The sequence below is a fragment of the Ranitomeya imitator genome, chromosome 5 (genome assembly GCF_032444005.1).
Source record: "Ranitomeya imitator isolate aRanImi1 chromosome 5, aRanImi1.pri, whole genome shotgun sequence".
NCBI lineage: Eukaryota > Metazoa > Chordata > Amphibia > Anura > Dendrobatidae > Ranitomeya > Ranitomeya imitator.
The window spans coordinates 34,357,627-34,380,903 of record NC_091286.1 but is presented as its reverse complement, the minus strand read 5'-3'; the positions used below and the strand labels follow the sequence as shown (position 1 = coordinate 34,380,903).

The window sequence follows — 23,277 nt, the reverse complement described above, 5'->3', positions numbered from 1 at the left end:
AATTCCGGATAATTATTCAAATTTTTGTGATTTTTTTGAAATAAGGCAAATAAAGGGTGTTATGTCCTCTTTCTTCTGGGCGCAGAAGGGCGAATCAGACAATTGTTAATTAGTGCCGTCTCCATAACTGAACATCAAGTTGCAATTTCAACTTCTAAGCCCAATTTTTCATTTTTTGTTTTTCTGCTATCTATCTCGGCCCTTTGCAGTTCTGACATGCCGTCCATTTTTTATTCTTTATTCTTGTCACATTAGGGCCATTGTCCTCCAAACAAGTTCATCAATATCTCCGCTTCCTGCCGCTCTAATCGACCCCCATCTAGATGAATTGACTACGTCTTTTTTTTTTTTTTTCCTAGATGGACGCCAGCCTTTATGGGCAGTTGGATGGGTTGTCTTTAGAAATTAAGAGATTACACCTTGATCAGCTGGGATCTTCCCCAAGCTGTTTTTCAGCATTTATTGGGCACGACCTTTCACGCCGTCGATTATGGCAAATTTACAAATGTTTTCATTTTGAGCCAAAAAAAAAAAAAAAGTTTAATATCAGAGCTGGAATCAACACATTAATACTGAATGAATGTTACAATACGACTGGCAAATCCAGGAACGCTATAGTGTAATGCATTGATTAAAAACCCTGGTGAATTTTGCAAAATCTGTGGTCATTTTTTTTTTGTACACAGCATAAATGGTTTGCAGATATTGCACAAAAAAAAAAAAGTAGCAAAACCAAAAAAAGGAGCCGGAGCATAAATTGGTATATATGCAATGTGTATATACACTGTGGCCATTTCACAGACAAAACCCATAAAAATGTTGTTTTACCCATAGAAAGAGCTGATTTTAATGGCAAAGTTGCCAGCAGTTTATTTTCCCTGCAGCAGTCACTACAGGAGAAATGTAGGACTCTTTTATCTGTCTTTTTCTGAGCGCATCTCAGCTGTTTTATGACCGCAGATCTCATCAAAGTTGATTGTGCAGTGAAACTATGACTACAAAAGGCAAATGGTGCAATTTTTTTTAATGAAACACAATTGAAAAATTATTTTTAACCCCATTAAAAAAAAAATAAAAAAATAAAAAACTCTGATCAAAGCAATTCTAGGCCCTTAGATGCCATGGTGAACAGCAGCCATGGGATCCAGGCGGTTACACAGTCACTCCCATTAGGTCCCCTTAACACAATCACAAAAACTCAAATGAGTTGTTTAATGGCAGCCGAGGGGCACGAGGGGGACCCCAATTTGGACTTTCAGTATGGGGCCCATTGATCTCTCTGTACAGTCCTGATGGGTGCATTTGTATTTTTTGCAACACTCTCTTGACCATCTCTGCACATTTATGGAGTCTTATATTTCAGACCCACATTTATGTGAACTCATACTTCTAAAAACATAACTAAATTTGGCGAAAGTTTCTGTCTGAGACTTACTAAGCTAAATACACAAAAAGCTATTGTGTATAGTGGAAATAAAAAGTGTACACATATGTGTCAGATTATGAGGTTGTCTCTTGTTTACAGCACCCTCTTCAGGTGACCCGCAGATTTTCAATTGTATTCAGTCTGGGCCATTCCAAAACTTTTGCCTTCTTCTGGTGAAGCCATGATGAAAGGTGAAATGCTTCTTCATCTTCAGCTTTTTAGCAGAAACCTTAAGGTTTTGTTACAAAATTGACTGATATTTGAAACTGTTAATCATTTCCCCCACCTTGACTAAAGCCCCAGTTTAAGCTGCTGGAAAAGAACCTCATAATGCTGCCTCCACCATGCTTCACTGTAGGTATAGTGTTATTTTAGTGATGTGCAGTGTTGGCTTGCGCCAAACATAACTGTTGGATTTAAGCCCGAAAAGTTCAAATTTGGCCTCAATACATTCTTCCACATGATTTTGGAAGCCCGATGTAGGTTTTAGAAAACATAGCCAAGCTTGGATGTTTTTCTTGTAAGAAAAAGCTTACTTCTTGCCACCCCATCCCACAGGCCAGACATATGAAGAATACAAGAGAGTGTTGTCACATGCAGTACACAACCAGTACTTGTCAGAAATTCATGCAGCTCCTTTAATGTTGCTTTAGGCCTCTTGGTGGCCCCCAAACCAATTTTCTTGTCTTTTCATCATTTTTTGAACGACGTCCAATTTTAGTGATGTCACTGGTGTTATAATATTAAGCCATTTCTTGATGATGTCTTCACAGGGTTCCATGCTATATGTAAGCATTTTTTGGGGTAACTTTTACTGACTGATAACGTTCAACAATGAGATAATAATAATAATTTTATTTATATAGCGCCAACATACACTGCGTGCAGAATTATTAGGCAAGTTGTATTTTGATCACATGATACTTTTTCTACATGTTGTCCTACTCCAAGCTGTTCAGGCTTGAGAGCCAACTACAAATTAAGTAAATCAGGTGATGTGCATCTCTGTAATGAGGGGTGTTGTCTAATGACATCAGAACCCTATCTAAGGTCTGCTTAATTATTAGGCAACTTCCTTTCCTTTGGCAATATGGGTCAGAAGAGAGATTTGACGGGCTCTGAAAAGTCCAAAATTGTGAGATGTCTTGCAGAGGGATGCAGCAGTCTTGAAATTGTCAAACTTTTGAAGCGTGATCACCGAACAATTAAGCGTTTCATGGCAAATAGCCAACAGGGTTGCAAGATGCGTGTTGGGCCAAAAAGGCGCAAAATAACTGAATTGAGGAAAATTAAGCGTGAAGCTGCCAAGATGCCATTTGCCACCAGTTTTGCCATATTTCAGAGCTGGAAAGTTACTGGAGTAACAAAAAGCACAAGGTGTGCGATACTCAGGGACATGGCCAAGGCGAGGAAGGCTGAAAAACGACCACCTGTGAACAAGAAACATAAGATAAAACGTCAAGAATGGGCCAAGCAATATCTTAAGACTGACTTTTCAAAGGTTTTATGGACTGATGAAATGAGAGTGACTCTTGATGGGCCAGAGGCTGGATCAGTAAAGGGCAGAGAGCTCCACTCCGACTCAGACACCAGCAAGGTGGAGGTGGGGTACTGGTTTGGGCTGGTATCATCATAGATGAACTTGTGGGACCTTTTCAGGTTGAGGATGGAGTGAAGCTCAACTCCCAGACCTACTGCCAGTTTCTGGAAGACAACTTCTTCAAGCAGTGGTACAGGAAGAAGTCGGTATCGTTCAAGAAAAACATGATTTTCATGCAGGACAATGCTCCATCACATGCCTCCAACTACTCCACAGCGTGGCTGGCCAGTAAAGGTCTCAAAGAAGAAAAAATAATGACATGGCCCCCTTGTTCACCTGACCTGAACCCCATAGAGAACCTGTGGTCCCTCATAAAATGTGAGATCTACAGGGAGGGAAAACAGGACACCTCTCGAAGCAGTGTCTGGAGGCTGTGGTGGCTGGTGTACGTAATGTTCATCGTAAACAGATCAAGCAACTGACAGAATCTATGGATGGAGGCTGTTGAGTGTCATCATAAAGAAAGGTGGCTATATTGGTCACTATTTTTTGGGGGTTTTGTTTTTGCATGTTAGAAATGTTTATTTCTAAATTTTGTGCAGTTATATTGGTTTACCTGGTGAAAATAAACAAGTGAGATGGGAATATATTTGGTTTTTATTAAGTTGCCTAATAATTCTGCACAGTAATAGTTACCTGCACAAACAGATATCCTCCTAAGATAGCCAAACCTAAAAAAAACCCACTCCAACTTCCAAAAATATTAAGCTTTGATATTTACAATTCTTTTGGGTTGATTGAGAACATAGTTGTTGATCAATAATAAAAATAATCCTCTAAAATACAACCTGCCTAATAACTCTGTACGCAGTGTATTCCGCAGCGCTTTGCAAATTATGAGATCCCTTTGCTGTGTTGTCAGCTGTTTCCAAACCATGGCTTTGGATATAAAATGTTACTAAGAAAATTTCAGGAGAATCCTCCTAGAACAACTGAACTTTATACAAGGTTAATCAGAATCCCTGTAAATGACGTCAGCCGTACGTTGACTACTATGTAACACAAGCTTACATGTAATTGGCTAATTCTGAACACAACTACATCTTCAATTATGTATATGTATATAATTATATATATATGTATATATCACACTTATGCAATCACATTCTTTTAGTTTTGCTATTTTCGTTATACCCTCAAAATATCAGGTTGTTTTTCAATGGTACAGATTATGGGAGACTTTAAGTGAAAAAGTTCTGAAATGATTCTTCTTGATATGATTTTTTTTTAGATGACAAAAAATCCGGCATTTTAACAGGGGTGTGTAGACTTTGCAAATCCACTGTATACACTGTGCCATATTTATTATCTGTTTTATTGCTTTTGTACTCTTTTTATAGACAATGTCTATGAAAGAGAATGGTTTAAAATGTTCCAATATTACGTCACTTTTTTGTGTTCCAAATATTGGTCTAAGACAAGTCAATCGACAGAGGGCATAAGCGAAAATGTCCAATATGTATAGACAGATGCACACCATTTATCAAGCAGCATGTTTTTTTTAATTAAAGGGGTTGTTCACTACTGGACAGCCCCTTTTTAATAGCAGAAGTCTCCAGAAAAAAAATTAAAAAAAGATGCATACTTACCGACCTGTTATGATCTGGTGGCCTTGGAGCAGCATGAGACGGACTCTGGAGAAGGTGGTCCCTGTACTGACCGCAAACCCTGAACCTAGCAGCGCAACTAAAAGTAGCCGTGGGGGGGTACCTGACACTCCCTAGACCTCTCGGCACAGCCTAAGATCTAACTACCCCTAAAGACAGAAACAGGAAACCTATCTTGCCTCAGAGAAAATCCCCAAAGGATAGATAGCCCCCCACAAATATTGACTGTGAGAGGAGAGGGAAATAACATACGCAGAAATGAAATCAGATATGAGCATAGGAGGCCATACTAGCTAAAAAGAAAGGATAGAACAGAGTACTATGCGGTCAGTATAAAAACACTAGAAAATATCCACCACAGAAAATACGAATCACCACATCTGACTAAAGACATGGGGGGGTATATCTGCATCTCCAGAGACACAGCTTAGCTGCAAAAAATCCTTCACAGACAAAGCTGAACAAGACAAAAACATGAATATGCGCAAAACTTTAAGGTCCACAGCAGGTGGACAGCAAAAACAAAGCCAGGACTTATCTTTGTAGAAAAGCACAGCAAACTGGAGAGACCAGCAGGGAAGTGAATCCTTCAAAAACAATGGAGAACTGGCAGGGACTAAAGAGTCCAGCAAGGCTATATACCCCAGTCAGTTTTGCAATTAGTAGATACACCTGTCCACTCCTGCAGTCCAGTCACAACTGCATTACCCTCTACAACCACCGGAGGGAGCACAAAAGCTGAATTCACAACACCGACCTATCAGACCGGCACCGCTCCTATTATGCTGGCACTTTGCCTTTTGTAGATCAACTGACATTCTTAAGTTATGTGACCATTGCTACTAATCGCATTTGCGCTAATGAATAATAAAAGGCTGCAGCCAATCAGAGGCCATTGATTTGCTGCAGCGGTCCTTTGACATGACCGTCTAGAGACACAGTTCCAGTAACACAGGGAATTGTTGTGAATTTGCTTTTTGGCTCCCTCTAGTGGTTACTAGTTTTTTGACTCTGGTTTTTCTGTCTTTCCTTTTATCCGCACCTGGGTCGTTAGTTAGGGGCGTTGCTTTATAAGCTCCCTGGACACTCAGTTCTATGCCTGGCAACGTAGTTATCAGAGCTAATCTGCTGTGCTCTTGTCTACTGATCCTGGTCCGGTTATTCAGCTAAGTCATTTACTTTGCTTTTTGCTATTTGTTTTTGGTTTTGTATTTTTGTCCAGCTTGTTCCTATTCTGTATCCTGACTTTTGCTGGAAGCTCTAGGGCGCTGGTGTTCTCCCCCCGGACCGTTAGACGGTTCGGGGGTTCTTGAATTTCCAGTGTGGATTTTTGATAGGGTTTTTTGTTGACCATATAAGTTACCTTTCTATATTCTGCTATTAGTTAGCGGGCCTCTCTGTGCTAAACCTGGTTCATTTCTGTGTTTGTCATTTCCTCTTACCTCACCGTTATTATTTGTGGGGGGCTTCTATCCTGCTTTGGGGTCCCTTTCTCTGGAGGCAAGAGAGGTCTTTGTTTTCCTCTACTAGGGGTATTTAGATTCTCGGCTGGCGCGAGTCATCTAGGATCAACGTAGGTATGACCCCCGGCTACTTCTAGTGTTGGCGTTAGGAGTAGATATATGGTCAACCCAGTTACCACTGCCCTATGAGCTGGATTTTTGTATCTTGCAGACTTCCACGTTCCTCTGAGACCCTCGCCATTGGGGTCATAACAGTTAGCCACAGTGCCATGGGCTTTAAACTTCTTGATGACACTGCGCACGGTAGACACAGGAACATTCAGGTCTTTGGAGATGGACTTGTAGCCTTGAGATTGCTCATGCTTCCTCACAATTTGGTTTCTCAAGTCCTCAGACAGTTCTTTGGTCTTTTTTTTTTTCTCCATGCTCAATGTGGTACACAAGGACACAGGACAGAGGTCAAGTCAACTTTAATCCATGTCAACTGGCTGCAAGTGTGATTTAGTTAGCAGGCCTATATTAAATGTTTAATGCATTGCAAAAGAGGGATTATAAGAAAGAAGATTCTGAGTTTTTTTTTTTCTCCTCTCTCATTTTTTTTTTTTTTTTTTTTTCTTCATCCCCTTTACCTCAGAGTGGCTTATGCTTGCTGCAGACATGAATGTCCAGACCTTGATTACAAGTGTGGACCAGCTGGCTACTCGTGTGCAGGGCTTACAAGATTATGTTATCAGAAGTCCTGGGTCAGAACCTAAGATACCGATTCCTGAACTGTTTTCCGGAGACAGGTTTAAGTTTAGGAATTTCAAGAATAATTGTAAATTGTTTTTGTCCCTGAGACCCTGTTCATCTGGAGACTCCGCTCAGCAAGTAAAAATTGTTATTTCGTTCTTACGGGGTGACCCTCAAGATTGGGCTTTTTCGCTGGCGCCAGGAGATCCGGCATTGGCTGATATTGATGCGTTTTTTCTGGCGCTCGGTTTACTTTATGAGGAACCCAATCTTGAGATTCAGGCAGAAAAGGCCCTGCTGGCTATGTCTGAGGGGCAGGACGAGGCTGAAGTGTATTGCCAAAAATTTCGGAAATGGTCCGTGCTGACACATTGGAACGACTGTGCACTGGCCGCTAATTTTAGAAATGGTCTTTCTGATGCCATTAAAGATGTTATGGTGGGTTTTCCCATTCCCACAGGTCTGAATGATGCTATGGCACTGGCTATTCAAATTGACCGGCGATTGCGGGAGCGCAAGACCGCAAATTCCCTCATGGTGTTGTCTGAACAGACACCTGATTTAATGCAATGTGATAGAATCCTGACCAGAAATGAGCGGAAAATTCATAGACGCCGGAATGGCTTGTGCTACTACTGTGGTGATTCTACACATGTTATCTCAGCATGCTCTAAACGTATAGCTAAGGTTGTTGGTCCGGTCACCGCTGGAAATTTGCAACCTAAATTTATTCTGTCTGTAACTTTGATTTGCTCACTGTCGTCTTATCCTGTCATGGCGTTTGTAGATTCAGGTGCTGCCCTGAGTCTTATGGATCTGTCATTTGCTAAGCGCTGTGGTTTTACTCTTGAACCATTAGAAAATCCTATTCCTCTTAGGGGTATTGATGCTACGCCATTGGCAGCAAATAAACCGCAGTATTGGACACAGGTTACCATGTGCATGACTCCTGAACACCGCGAGGTGATACGTTTTCTTGTTTTACATAAAATGCATGATTTGGTTGTTTTAGGGCTGCCATGGTTACAGACCCATAATCCCGTCCTGGACTGGAAGGCTATGTCAGTTTCTAGTTGGGGCTGTCGTGGTATTCATGGGGATATCCTGCCTGTGTCTATTGCTTCTTCTACGCCTTCGGAAGTTCCGGAGTATTTGTCTGATTATCAGGATGTCTTTAGCGAGTCCAGGTCCAGTGCATTGCCTCCTCATAGGGACTGTGACTGTGCTATAGATTTGATTCCAGGCAGTAAATTTCCTAAGGGAAGACTCTTTAATCTGTCGGTACCTGAACATACCGCTATGCGTTCGTATATCAAGGAGTCTTTGGAGAAAGGACATATTCGTCCGTCTTCTTCCCCTCTTGGTGCAGGATTCTTTTTTGTGGCTAAAAAGGACGGATCTTTGAGGCCTTGTATTGATTATCGGCTTTTAAATAAGATCACTGTCAAATTTCAGTATCCTCTGCCGCTGTTGTCTGACTTGTTTGCCCGAATTAAAGGTGCCAAGTGGTTCACCAAGATAGACCTTCGTGGTGCGTACAACCTTGTGCGCATTAAGCAAGGTGATGAATGGAAAACCGCATTCAATACGCCCGAAGGTCATTTTGAGTACTTGGTGATGCCTTTTGGGCTCTCCAATGCGCCTTCAGTTTTTCAGTCCTTTATGCATGACATTTTCCGGAAGTATCTGGATAAATTTTTGATCGTTTATCTGGATGATATTTTGGTTTTTTCTGATGATTGGGACTCGCATGTGGAGCAGGTCAGGTTGGTCTTTAAAATTTTGCGTGAAAATTCTTTGTTTGTCAAAGGCTCAAAGTGTCTCTTTGGTGTACAGAAGGTTCCCTTTTTGGGGTTTATTTTTTCCCCTTCTGCTGTGGAGATGGACCCGGTCAAGGTCCGAGCTATTCTTGATTGGACTCAGCCCTCGTCAGTTAAGAGTCTTCAGAAGTTCTTGGGTTTCGCTAACTTCTACCGTCGTTTTATCGCTAATTTTTCTAGCGTTGTGAAACCTTTGACGGATATGACCAAGAAGGGCTCCGATGTAGCTAACTGGGCTCCTGCTGCCGTGGAGGCTTTCCAGGAGTTGAAACGCCGGTTTACTTCGGCGCCTGTTTTGTGCCAGCCCGATGTCTCACTTCCCTTTCAGGTTGAGGTGGATGCTTCGGAGATTGGAGCAGGGGCCGTTTTGTCGCAGAGAGGCCCTGGTTGCTCTGTTATGAAACCTTGTGCCTTTTTCTCTAGGAAGTTTTCGCCTGCCGAGCGAAATTATGATGTGGGCAATCGGGAGTTGTTGGCCATGAAGTGGGCATTTGAGGAGTGGCGTCATTGGCTCGAGGGTGCTAAGCATCGTGTGGTGGTCTTGACTGATCACAAAAATCTGATGTATCTCGAGTCTGCTAAACGCCTTAATCCGAGACAGGCCCGCTGGTCATTGTTTTTCTCCCGCTTTGATTTTGTTGTCTCGTATTTACCAGGTTCAAAGAATGTGAAGGCCGATGCTCTTTCTAGGAGCTTTGTGCCTGATGCTCCTGGAGTCGCTGATCCTGTTGGTATTCTTAAGGATGGAGTTATCTTATCAGCTATTTCTCCGGATCTGCGACGTGTGTTGCAGAGATTTCAAGCTGATAGGCCTGAGTCTTGTCCACCTGACAGACTGTTTGTTCCGGATAAGTGGACCAGCAGAGTCATTTCCGAGGTTCATTCCTCGGTGTTGGCAGGTCACCCGGGAATTTTTGGCACCAGAGATCTGGTGGCCAGGTCCTTTTGGTGGCCTTCTTTGTCAAGGGATGTGCGGTCATTTGTGCAGTCCTGTGGGACTTGTGCTAGAGCTAAGCCTTGCTGTTCTCGTGCCAGCGGGTTGCTCTTGCCCTTGCCTGTCCCGAAGAGACCTTGGACACATATCTCCATGGATTTCATTTCTGATCTTCCGCTATCTCAGGGCATGTCTGTTATCTGGGTGATATGTGATCGCTTCTCCAAGATGGTCCATTTGGTTCCTTTGCCTAAGCTGCCTTCCTCTTCCGATCTGGTTCCTGTGTTTTTCCAGAACGTGGTTCGTTTGCACGGCATCCCTGAGAATATTGTGTCAGATAGAGGATCCCAGTTCGTTTCCAGGTTCTGGCGATCCTTTTGTAGTAGGATGGGCATTGATTTGTCGTTTTCCTCTGCTTTCCATCCTCAGACTAATGGACAGACGGAGCGAACCAATCAGACTTTGGAGGCTTATTTGAGGTGTTTTGTCTCTGCTGATCAGGACGATTGGGTGACATTCTTGCCGTTGGCTGAGTTTGCCCTTAATAATCGGGCTAGTTCCGCCACCTTGGTTTCGCCTTTTTTCTGCAACACTGGTTTCCATCCTCGCTTTTCTTCAGGTCATGTGGAGTCTTCTGACTGTCCTGGGGTGGATTCTGTGGTGGATAGGTTGCAGCGGATCTGGAATCATGTGGTGGACAACTTGAAGTTGTCACAGGAGAGGGCTCAGCGCTTTGCCAACCGCCGCCGCGGTGTGGGTCCCCGACTACGCGTTGGGGATTTGGTATGGCTTTCTTCCCGCTTTGTTCCTATGAAGGTCTCCTCTCCCAAATTTAAACCTCGTTTTATTGGTCCTTACAAGATATTGGAAATCCTTAATCCTGTATCTTTTCGTCTGGATCTTCCTGTGTCGTTTGCTATTCACAATGTATTTCATAGGTCCTTGTTGCGGCGGTACGTTGTGCCTGTAGTTCCTTCTGCTGAGCCTCCTGCTCCGGTGTTGGTTGAGGGCGAGTTGGAGTACGTGGTGGAGAAGATCTTGGATTCTCGCCTCTCCAGGCGAAGACTTCAGTACCTGGTCAAGTGGAAGGGCTATGGTCAGGAGGATAATTCCTGGGTGGTCGCCTCTGATGTTCATGCGGCCGATTTAGTTCGTGCCTTTCATGCCGCTCATCCTGATCGCCCTGGTGGTCGTGGTGAGGGTTCGGTGACCCCTCACTAAGGGGGGGGTACTGTTGTGAATTTGCTTTTTGGCTCCCTCTAGTGGTTACTAGTTTTTTGACTCTGGTTTTTCTGTCTTTCCTTTTATCCGCACCTGGGTCGTTAGTTAGGGGCGTTGCTTTATAAGCTCCCTGGACACTCAGTTCTATGCCTGGCAACGTAGTTATCAGAGCTAATCTGCTGTGCTCTTGTCTACTGATCCTGGTCCGGTTATTCAGCTAAGTCATTTACTTTGCTTTTTGCTATTTGTTTTTGGTTTTGTATTTTTGTCCAGCTTGTTCCTATTCTGTATCCTGACTTTTGCTGGAAGCTCTAGGGCGCTGGTGTTCTCCCCCCGGACCGTTAGACGGTTCGGGGGTTCTTGAATTTCCAGTGTGGATTTTTGATAGGGTTTTTTGTTGACCATATAAGTTACCTTTCTATATTCTGCTATTAGTTAGCGGGCCTCTCTGTGCTAAACCTGGTTCATTTCTGTGTTTGTCATTTCCTCTTACCTCACCGTTATTATTTGTGGGGGGCTTCTATCCTGCTTTGGGGTCCCTTTCTCTGGAGGCAAGAGAGGTCTTTGTTTTCCTCTACTAGGGGTATTTAGATTCTCGGCTGGCGCGAGTCATCTAGGATCAACGTAGGTATGACCCCCGGCTACTTCTAGTGTTGGCGTTAGGAGTAGATATATGGTCAACCCAGTTACCACTGCCCTATGAGCTGGATTTTTGTATCTTGCAGACTTCCACGTTCCTCTGAGACCCTCGCCATTGGGGTCATAACAGGGAATGCACTCATCTGGGAGCCAGGTATGCTATTTTTGTGTTGTTTTGCAGACTGGTGCTATTAAGAATGAGGTGTCCAGCAGGTGACAACTTCCCTCAATATGCCTGCGCTGTCATCTTTAAAAAACAGCACCACCCTTGTCCATAGGCTGGGCCTGGTATTGCAGCTCAGCCATAATCAAGTGCAAGCTGCAATACCAACCACAGCCTGTTATCAAGAGTGGCGCTATTTCTGGCAAAAAAAAAAAATCCTAATCATATAGAACCCCTTTATTTATTTAGCTGGTGACCATTTTTTTTTACACAGTGGCTGAAAAAAAACATCTGATCATAAAGTTTATTTAAGTCTCCATTAAATGTAGGTTTAGTATGAACTGCTGATTCCGCGGACCGACACAATAGAGGCTTTTAAAAGCAATCTTATAATGAGTTACAGCATATTTTTTTTTTAAAGAAACACATTTTTGCAGCTTCCCAAGTGAATTAGTGGTGGGTCATGAAATCTTCTATAGCCGGGTCTCAATTTTCGTTAAGCCTGGATTATAAGAAAGCAGAAGAATAAAGCAAAGAACACTTTATAATGCGTATTCACAAAGGAAGTGGTGTAACTAAATTAATTAGGCAAGTCTTGCGTAAAGATGCAATGTAATTATATATTGGAGACAGTTAATTAGGGAGCTACTTGGAAATTTCAGTGAATACAGTATTAAAGTAATTATACATAAATACTATAACCATTAAGAGAGCATGCATAATGAAAGTAATAAGTAATTATGTAAATAATAGAATACTTGTTTTTTTTTAATATTCCCGACACCTAACAATACTTTCCTCCTTCACTTTACAGATGTAAATGGCATCTTCTATCAGTTTAAACATTAATTTCAGACACCGCAGTTAAAGAATTGATGAACTTTGCGATCTTTTTCCATTATACTCTTGTATGTGACTGAAGAGGCTGAGTCAATGGATCCACCTTGTGTGGGAACATAGTGGCAAGGCGAGCGGCTAATAATCGCACACTTTTGCTCTGTTTTTGCAAAGAAAAGCAAAATTAGCAAATAATATGTATGTATGGAATAGAGCGGGGATTGAGGATATAATAGAGGGGAAGGTTATAGATTTCTAAGGAGTCGTCAATAAGTCTGAAAAACAGTCTGGATCTGCGTGTAATAGGATAATACAATGTACTCATGTACTGTTGGTTATGAGGAGCCAAATCTATCACCCCTTTTTCTTTTCTTTCCAGTCACATCTCTGTCCATCATCCTTCCCTTCTTATATCCTTTCGCTCTGCCAATCTATCTGTTCTTTCTCTCTTTCTTTCTTGTTTCTTTCCTTTTTATTTATTTCCTTCCTTCCTCCTTTTCTTCCAACCTTTGTTCCTATCTTCCTAGGCAAGTCACTCTTTTTCATCACTGCCATCCATTGCTTCTTTCCAACAGTCCTTTTACTTCCACTCTTTTCATCCATCCAGCCATCACTTCCTCCTATAATGCTTTCTTCCTTCCTGGATTCTTTCTTTTTTTTTCTTCCTCTCCTCCTTCCTTCTTTCCTTTTTTCTTTCTTTCTCTTTATTTTTCTTTTCTTTCTATTCTTCCTTCCTCTCCTTCTTCCTTTCTCTCTTTCTTTCTATCTATTATTTCTTCCTCTCCTCCTTCCTTTCTCTCTTTGTTTCTATCTATTCTTTCTTCCTCTCCGCCTTCCTTCCTTCCTCACTTCTTTCTATTCTTCCTTCCTCTCTTCATTCCTTTGTTCTTTCTTTCTCATTTTTCTATTCTTCCTTCCTCTCTTTGTTTATTTCTATTCTTCCTTCCTCTCTTTATTTCTATTCTTCCTTCCTCTCTGTATTTCTTTTTCTCATTTCTTTCTATTCTTTCTTTCTTTCTTTATTACTTCTTTCTATAGTTTCTTTCTTTCTCATTTCTTTCTATATTTCTTTTCTTTCTATTCTTCCTTCCTCTCCTTCTTCCTTTCTCTCTTTCTTTCTATCTATTCTTTCTTCCTCTCCTCCTTCCTTCCTTTCTTCCTCACTTCTTTCTATTCTTCCTTCCTCTCTTCATTCCCTTGTTCTTTCTTTCTCATTTTTCTATTCTTCCTTCCTCTCTTTATTTCTATTCTTCCTTCCTCTCTTTATTTCTTTTTCTCATTTCTTTATATTTTTCCTTTCTTTCTTTTTTTCTTTCTCTCTTTCTTTCTTTCTTTCTTTCTTTCTTTTTTTCTTTCTTTCTTTCTTTCTTCCTTTCTTTCTTTCTTTCTTTCTCACTTCTTTCTATAGTTTCTTTCTTTCTCATTTCTTTCTATAGTTTCTTTCATTCTATTCTTCCTTCCTCTCTTTCTTCCTTCTTTCCTTTTTTCTTTCTTTCTCATTATATTTCTTTTCTTTCTATTCTTCCTTCCTCTCCTTCTTCTTTTCTCTCTTTCTTTCTATCTATCTATTCTTTCTTCCTCTCCTCCTTCCTTCCGTTATCTCTTTCTTTCTATCTATTCTTCCTTCCTTTCCTCATTCCTTCCTTTCTCACTTCTTTCTATTCTTCCTTCCTCTCTTCATTCCTTTGTTATTTCTTTCTCAGTTTTCTATTGTTCCTTACTCTCTTTGTTTCTTTCTATTCTTCCTTCCTCTCTTTCTATTCTTCCTTTCTCTCTTTTGTCTTTCTTTCTTTCTCATTTCTTTCTATAGTTTCTTTCTTTCTCATTTCATTCTATTCTTTCTTTCTTTCTTTCTCTCTTTCTTTCTTTCTTTCTTTCTTTCCTTCTCTCTTTCTTTCTTTCTTTCTTTCTTTCTTTCTTTCTTTCTCATAAAAGATTCCTGTTTACCATGAGTAGAGCTCAGGCACATACAGACAGATAGCCTGGCTTAATGAAGAGAACTGTGGAACCCAAAAGAAAGTGTCTACTCTACTTAATAGCCAGCTGAAAGGGGGGGGTGAGTAGCACTCATAGCACTTCTGTTACTGTACATTGTCCCAGTCATAGACCAACCCATTGGCATAAGAGTACTACCCTTAAAGAGCGACGATAGAGATTGCCATATCAGAGTGAATCTGTATTCTGGTGCCTGGTAGTAGGGAAGTGTGACATTGCAGAGATGGCAAAGATACTAGTGTGTGAAGGAAGAATGTGAGTATGCCACAGGAGTTGACAAGATTGGCAGAAAAGTTGCAGCAATGCATTACTGGAAAATGGTGCAGAGAAAAGGGCTTTATCAAGCATTTAGAAAGTGTGCAGTGACATTTTGAGAGTGACAGAGAGACTGTGCCCAAGTAAAAGGGAAGCTGCTGAAGATATTGCATCTGGCTACATAAAGTGTCATGAGTGCAAACCAAGTGTTATGTATGACAATTATCTACAACTGGTTGCTTGTTGTTAGAATGTTTGTAACAATCAAGCACGCTGCCTCCTAAGAGAATGTGTGACCATAAAGTATGCTGCCTTCTAAGAGACTGTGTAACCATCAAGCACCCTGCCTTCTAAGAGACTGTGTAACCATCAAGCACCCTGCCTCCTAAGAGACTGTGTAAACATCAAGTAACGTGCCTCCTAGGAGACTGTGTAACCATCAAGCACACTACCTCCTAAGAGACTGTAACAATCAAGCATGCTGCCTCCTAGGAGACTGTGTAACCATCAAGCAGAGCAGAAAAAAAAGGAAACCAGCTCACCAGTTAGGCATGTCTTGTGGGGATGCACGGATATCGTGTAGTTATCACATGAAGCAATGGAACAGGAAAGGGAAATATCCAGCTTCTAAAAATTCCACACTGCCTCCTAAGAGATTGGGTAACCTTCAAGCACGCTGCCTCCTAAGTTATCATTGTAACCATCAAGCACGCTGCCTCCTAAGAGACTGTATAACCTTCAAGCATGCTGCCTCCTAAGAGACTGTGTAACCATCAAGCACACTGCCTTCTAAGAGACTGTGTGACCATAAAGCATGCTGCCTCATAAGAGACTGTGTAACCATGAAGCACCATGCTTCCTAAGAGATGGTGTAACCATCAAGCATACTGCCTCCTAAGATGCTCTGTGACCATAAAGCATGCTGCCTCCTAAGAGACTGTGTAACCATCAAGCACACTGCCTCCTAAGAGACTGTGTGACCATAAAGCATGCTGCCTCCTAAAACACTGTGTAACCATCACGTACCCTCCCTCCTAAGATACTGTGTAACCATCAAATTCGCTGTCTTCTAAGATACTGTGTAGTCAAGCACGCTGCCTCCTAAGAGACTGTGTAACCATCAGCATGCTGCCTCCTAGGAGACTGTGTAACCATCAAGCAGGCTGCCTCCTAAGAGATCGTGTAACCATCAAGCATGCTGCCTCCTAAGTGACCATTGTAACCATCAAGCAATGCTGCCTCCTAAGAGACTGTGTAGCCATCAAGCACACTGCCTCCTAAGAGACTGTGTAACCATCAAGTAAGGTGCCTCCTAGGAGACTGTATAACCATCAAGTAGTCTGCCTAATAAGAGATTGTGTAACCATCAAGCACCCTGCCTCCTAAGAGACTGTGCAACCATCAAGCATGCTGCCTCCTAAAAGACTGTGGAACCATCAAGCACACTGCCTCCTAAGATACTGTGTAACCATGAAGCATTCTGCCACCTAGGAGGCTATGCAACTATCAAGCATGCTACCTCCTAAGAGACTGTGTAGCCATCAAGCACGCTGCCTCCTAAGAGACTATGCAACCATCAATCACGCAGCCTCCTAGGAGACTGTGTAACCATGAAGCATGCTGCCTCCTAGGATACTGTGTAACCATCAAGCACGCTGCCTCCTAGGAGACTGTGTAACCATCAAGCACGCTGCCTCCTAGGAGACTGTGTAACCATCAAGCACGCTGCCTCCTAGGAGACTGTGTAACCATCAAGCACGCTGCCTCCTAGGAGACTGTGTAACCATCAAGCACGCTGCCTCCTAGGAGACTGTGTAACCATCAAGCACAATGCCTCCTAGGAGACTGGGTAACCATCAAGCACACTGCCTCCTAAGAGACTGTGTAACCATCAAGTAAGGTGCCTCCTAGGAGACTGTATAACCATCAAGTAGTCTGCCTAATAAGAGATTGTGTAACCATCAAGCACCCTGCCTCCTAAGAGACTGTGCAACCATCAAGCATGCTGCCTCCTAAAAGACTGTGGAACCATCAAGCACACTGCCTCCTAAGATACTGTGTAACCATGAAGCATTCTGCCACCTAGGAGGCTATGCAACTATCAAGCATGCTACCTCCTAAGAGACTGTGTAGCCATCAAGCACGCTGCCTCCTAAGAGACTATGCAACCATCAATCACGCAGCCTCCTAGGAGACTGTGTAACCATGAAGCATGCTGCCTCCTAGGATACTGTGTAACCATGAAGCACGCTGCCTCCTAGGAGACTGTGTAACCATCAAGCACGCTGCCTCCTAGGAGACTGTGTAACCATCAAGCACGCTGCCTCCTAGGAGACTGTGTAACCATCAAGCACGCTGCCTCCTAGGAGACTGTGTAACCATCAAGCACGCTGCCTCCTAGGAGACTGTGTAACCATCAAGCACAATGCCTCCTAGGAGACTGGGTAACCATCAAGCACACTGCCTCCTAAGAGACTGTGTAACCATCAAGTAAGGTGCCTCCTAGGAGACTGTATAACCATCAAGTAGTCTGCCTAATAAGAGATTGTGTAACCATCAAGCACCCTGCCTCCTAAGAGACTGTGCAACCATCAAGCATGCTGCCTCCTAAAAGACTGTGGAACCATCAAGCACACTGCCTCCTAAGATACTGTGTAACCATGAAGCATTCTGCCACCTAGGAGGCTATGCAACTATCAAGCATGCTACCTCCTAAGAGACTGTGTAGCCATCAAGCACGCTGCCTCCTAAGAGACTATGCAACCATCAATCACGCAGCCTCCTAGGAGACTGTGTAACCATGAAGCATGCTGCCTCCTAGGATACTGTGTAACCATCAAGCACACTGCACCCAAAGAGACTGTAACCATCAAGCACACTGCCTCCTAAGACACTGTAACCATCAAGCAAGCTGCCTCCTAGGAGACTGTGTAACCATGAAGCACGCTGCCTCCTAGGAGACTGTGTAACCATCAAGCATGCTGCCTCCTAGGAGACTGTGTAACCATCAAAGGTTTGAGAAAGAACATGACATTGTTCGATACGCGTTGCCTGCTACTCATTATTACGTGAATTATTTGACTGGACTTTGCATTTTATTCTCAATAAATTTGGAATTTTTGGAAGCTGGATTTTCCCTTTCCTTTTCTAACCATCAAGCACGCTGCCTCCTAGGAGACTGTGTAACCATCAAGCACGCTGCCTCCTAGGAGACTGTGTAACCATCAAGCACGCTGCCTCCTAGGAGACTGTGTAACCATCAAGCACGCTGCCTCCTAGGAGACTGTGTAACCATCAAGCACGCTGCCTCCTAGGAGACTGGGTAACCATCAAGCACGCTGCCTCCTAGGAGACTGTGTAACCATCAAGCATGCTGCCTCCTAAGATACTCTGTAACCATCAAGCTTGTTGCCTCGTCAGTAAAATTGCTTCTATGTTGTCTATTGTTTATGTCACAAATCTTGATTCAAACTCTCATTACAAGCTTCAGTAATAACACGTCAGTGGTAAAGACTCGAAGTCATGTATATGAAAATCTAACCTCTGACTATGAAATTAAGAAATCGAGATGCAAATAATTCATAGATTATCATTGATGCTACGATTAACGGAAGATTCCATGCTGATTTGGTCTAATGCTTTGTACCTAAGCTTAACTGGAGTAATTAATTGTGAACAAGGACCTAATAATAATGAGACATTTGTACTCCGCTCACAAATCAATATAACCAGAAACAATGAGGTCACGGCTGTTACATGGGGCCTGACAAAGAATGGTCTGTCTGTAGAGCATCTGGCACTTCTCCGCTCACACCTTTGAACTCTTATCAATTATCTCCAATTATCAACACTCCTTTCAATAAACATTTGGCGCTTATAAATAACTCAAGGTTATGTCCCTTTAAGACTTGTAGAAGATCACTGTGTAAGACAGGAGGCTGTCGGTTGTCACTTCCTCGAAGGTGGCAAATATGCACTTCATGGATATGATCCTTCCGGTTGATACAAGATGGAGCTGGTCATTATATTGCAATAGTTTTGTATTTTAATCACCTGGATGCAAAACCACTAAAAGGGGTCACAGTCATCTGAGAGGATCAGGCCAATTATGGTAATCAGAGTATGATCAGAGTGTCAGCATAGCGTGCTCTGATTCTCTTGGACCAGGAGAAGATGGAAAAAAAAATTCTCCATCTTCTTCATTGTGTCAGCCCTTTTTAATGTCATCCAAGTGCAGTCCGATATTTTCCACAAACTCATTGACTTGCATGGTCGATGTGATCCGATAATCAGATGCAACTTGGGCATGCTGCGATCTTTTTTGCCATGTGCTTGGCCCCATAGCATAACATTGGTCTGAGAGAATACACCGGCATAGTGTAGGAAGCTCTTTGCTTCCAGTGCACTTGTGGCTCTCTGATTTAGTTTTTTAATTTTTTTTTGTTCCTATTGCACATGGTTTAGACTGAGGGATAAGTTAGAAAGCTCCTTCTTCTTTCTACATTTTTAGCTGGAGGTATATATTTAGGTTGTCCTTCTGAGCTGATGACATTGTTATTAGTCGTTTGGGCTTGAACAAGACCAGCACAAGGCCAAATGCCAATACATTTCTTCCACTTCATCTCCTACTTGAGGAATCTGTGTGTTATCTTTAGTTTATTCCACTTACTCATAAAGGAGGTGATGACTTCCAAGGGTCTTGTGGGCTCCAAGCACTGGCCAGTTTTGGATTCAGACATCACTTGGCACCTTATGAGCGATATACCATGTGCGAGTGGTGCGCACATGGCCTGGCAGAGCTTGTGCTCTAATAACTATCTAATTAGGTACAATTGTCATATTATCTTGCAGTATGCGCTTTCTGCTACCCCATGGTCCACAGAAATAATAACTACAGGACATAAAAGGAAAAATAAAAGCATGTGCAGTCAGTAAAATTCTACAATTGCTTACTTTTTGGATGGATGTAATAGTCACATGATATCATAAAATAATAATAAGTATTAATTCTCAATACAATACTTAAGGGCTCTTTCACACGTCCATGTCTCCGATAAGTGTGATGACTGTTTTCACACGTACCGGAGACACTTGGACTTGTAGACCCATTCAAGTGAATGGTTCTGTGCACATATTAGTGTGTTTACACAGACCGTGTGTCCGTGGACAAAACACGCTGACATGATCATTTTTTAGCAGAAGCACGGGCCGCAAAACGTCACAAACAGGTGCACACTGATGACACAGATGACACGTACCGGTGCCTGGGAATCAGCGGTACTGTTTGCGCTGTTACCTGCACCAGATACTGAAGACAGCTTTCATCGTTCTCCCATGCTCGCGCTGCGATCAGCATGAGCAGGGGACAATGTTGAGAATTGTAATCAAGTGTAAAATTAAGAATAAAATATAAAATCACATTATACTCACCGTAACACCTAATTGCTTGAAGGCATTGTCCCCTATAAAGAACCAAAAATAAAAAACAACAATATCCCTCACATGTCCGAAGTTGAAAGAATCCATAGTGTCTCATGCCGTAATCCTTCTCTGCGACATTTGCTGTGAGAGCAGGAGGTGCCTGATGGGCGGCTGCGCTATAAACAAACAAATTTAAAAAAATTGCATGGATTGTATGTATTTTTGATAACCAGCATGGCAAAACTGACAGCTGTGGGCTGCAACCCTCAGCTGTCAGCTTTAGCAAGGCTGGTTATCAAGAATAGTGTGGTCCCCATGCCGGTTTTTAAAATTATTTAAATCAATAATTTTAAAACATGGTGTGGGGTCCCCCACATTTTTGATAACCAGCCAAGCTAAAGCAAACAGCTGGGGGCTGGTATTCTCAGGTTTGTAAGGGGCCATGGATATTGGCGATTTGTCTGGCTCTTTCTACTTGCCCTGTGGTGGTGGCAAGTGGGGTTCATATTTGTGAATTTGATGTCACCTTTGTTTTGTCTAGTGACATAAAACCCATAGGTTAGTAATGGAGAGGCATCTGTCAGATGCCTATTAATTAATAATCCTATAGTTATACTGCAAATAAACACACAGCCAGAATAAAGTCATTTGTTGGACATAAAAACAAAACAGACTTTAACTTTTTTTTTTTAAATAACGAACACAGTTATGCTCACCTTACACCCATTCCATTGAAGCCATTGTCTCCTGTAAAAAAAAACAGAAAATACTCATCTAACGCCCGTTCCATTGAAACAATTGACTCCTCTAATAAAATAAAAATAAAAAACAACCATATCCCTCACTTGTCCACCGTTCTATCCCATGCCATAATCCATGTCTGTGATAAATAGTTTTCAACCTGGATGGTGCCAAGATGCGACCGTTCAGGCTTAAAACCACTGAAGAATGAGATGATGTGAGCGCAGCGTCAGTGACCCCTGTGACCTCATCGAGGTTACCGCAGATCACTGAGGCTGCCTTCCCAGCTGGGTCGATAAACTGCGGTGACCTCAGCGAGATTACCGCTAGCACAGTGAGAAAAGTCACACGGTGCAGCACTGAGCTCATTGAGATCTTCGCAGTTCACCATGAGTCATTCTCCCCTGCTCTTCAGCATGAATGGCTGCCTCTGGCCACTGCTCATGCTGATGAGCAAATGTTGCACAGAAGGATTACGGCGTGGGACACAATGGATTCTTTCAACTTTGGAAATGTGAGGAATATTGTTGTTTTTTTTATTTTTATTTGTTTACAGGGGACAATGGCTTCAGGGGATTAGGTGTTAAGGTGAGTATAGTGTGATTTTCAATTTTTTTCTTCATTTTACACTTGAATACAACTCTCACCATTGTCCCCTGCTCGCACTGATCGCAGGCAGAGCAGGTGACAATGATGTGAGCTGTCTTCAGCTTTTTCAGGCACACTGTTGCTACATGTATGAAACACACATACTCATGTACACACAGACACGGATATCTCCGGTGCTAGTTTATCCAGTACCAGAAATATCAGGAGATATGAAAGAGCCCAAACGTAGACAGGGAGAACACCACTGTTACAAGACCCCAGAGATGAACCCTAGACTGAAATCACTCCTCATTTAAAGGGAATCTGCCAGAAAGTATTTTCTTCTCCATCTGAGAGCAACATAATGTAGGGGCAGATACCCTGATTCCAGTGATATATCTCTTGCAGTTTTGATAAAAAATCACAGTTTTACCTGCTGTAGATCCACCAGTCCTCTAAATGCTGAGTGGTGTATAACCCCACCCACACCACTGATTGGCAGTTTTCTGCCTATGCACATCAACTAATCAGTGATGAGGGCATGGTTAGACTACCTGACAGCAGGTTAATCTCCTATTGATAAAACAGTGATTTTATCAAAACTACACCAAGCAGCCCAGTAAGTGATACATCACTGGAATCAGGGTCTCTGTCCCTACATCATGTCGCTCTCAGATTAGGTGGCAAAAAACTGGTGACAAATTCCGTTTAAGTGTTCTATTTGGTGATGAGGGACATTGTGACAATCTGCTCCTTTTTCATTCATTTTAAATGATCTAAAGTAAGGGCAATGTGGAGCAGAGAAGTTAGTATACATTTAATACAGACGGATATTTGTCTGTGATACATATAATACAATACATAGATTGAAAGGGAATGAGATTGGTTGAAACATATTTTTTAAAGGTCTCAGGCTGGTTTAAATTAATAAAAGAAATTATAATTCCACTCATTTGCCATAGCTCATGCCCCAAGAACAGCAAAAATGGCAGCAAATGCCCACTCAACCAATCTAGCAGTAGTTGTGACCCAGTTATTGGCGGAGAGGGCATTTTAAGCCCTTTCTGATGTCAAGAACAAGACCAGGATGCATAAACCAAAAGAGACCAGAGGGAGCAGAATGGGCCATGCGGGAGATTGCTGAGGGCGAAGACCTCCTTTTTTAATTACTCTTAGGGCTCATCTCCACTTGTGTGAGAAAAAAATGGTCCGATTTACGGACCGAAAAAACTGATGTAACGTCTGCGAGTGCCATGCGAGTGTCATACGAGTGTCATGCGATTTTTTTTATCGCAACATCCGTATGACATCCGTATTGCTGTCCGATTTTTACGCACCCGTGTCCTTTGAAAAGCCGGTAATTCAGCGCAGAGTACAGTAAAATCACAGTGACAGGTTAGATGAGAGTAGATATATACACATAGAATAGGTATATATACATATATATATATATGTCAGGGAGACACCTATATATATATATTTATATTTAATGCAGCGCGAGACAGCTTAAAAGCTGGTAATTCAATTACCGGCTTTTGCTTTCTCCTTCCTAAACCCGACATGATATGAGACCTGGTTTACATACAGTAAACCATCTCATATCACCATTTTTTTTGCATATTCCACACTACTAATGTCAGTAGTGTGTATATGCAAAATTTGGGCGTTCTAGCTATTATATTTAAGGGTTAAATGGCGGAAAAAATTGGCGTGGGCTCCCGCGCAATTTTCTCCGCCAGAGTAGTAAAGCCAGTGACTGGGGGCAGATATTAATAGCCTGGAGAGGGTCCATGGTTATTGGCCCCCCCCTGGCTAAAAACTCCTGCCCCCAGCCA

General features: G+C 42.4%; 1 long non-coding RNA gene across 1 annotated transcript in view; it reads right to left on the bottom strand.

Annotated features, from left to right (window-relative positions):
- Nucleotides 1-1,153: 1,153 nt before the first annotated feature.
- Nucleotides 1,154-23,277, bottom strand: part of LOC138680516 (uncharacterized) — a 28,990-nt gene continuing 6,866 nt past the window's right edge. Inside the window, exon 3 of the long non-coding RNA XR_011321629.1 lies at nt 1,154-2,856. This is a non-coding gene — a long non-coding RNA (uncharacterized lncRNA). The remainder of the gene's footprint in view (nt 2,857-23,277) is intronic.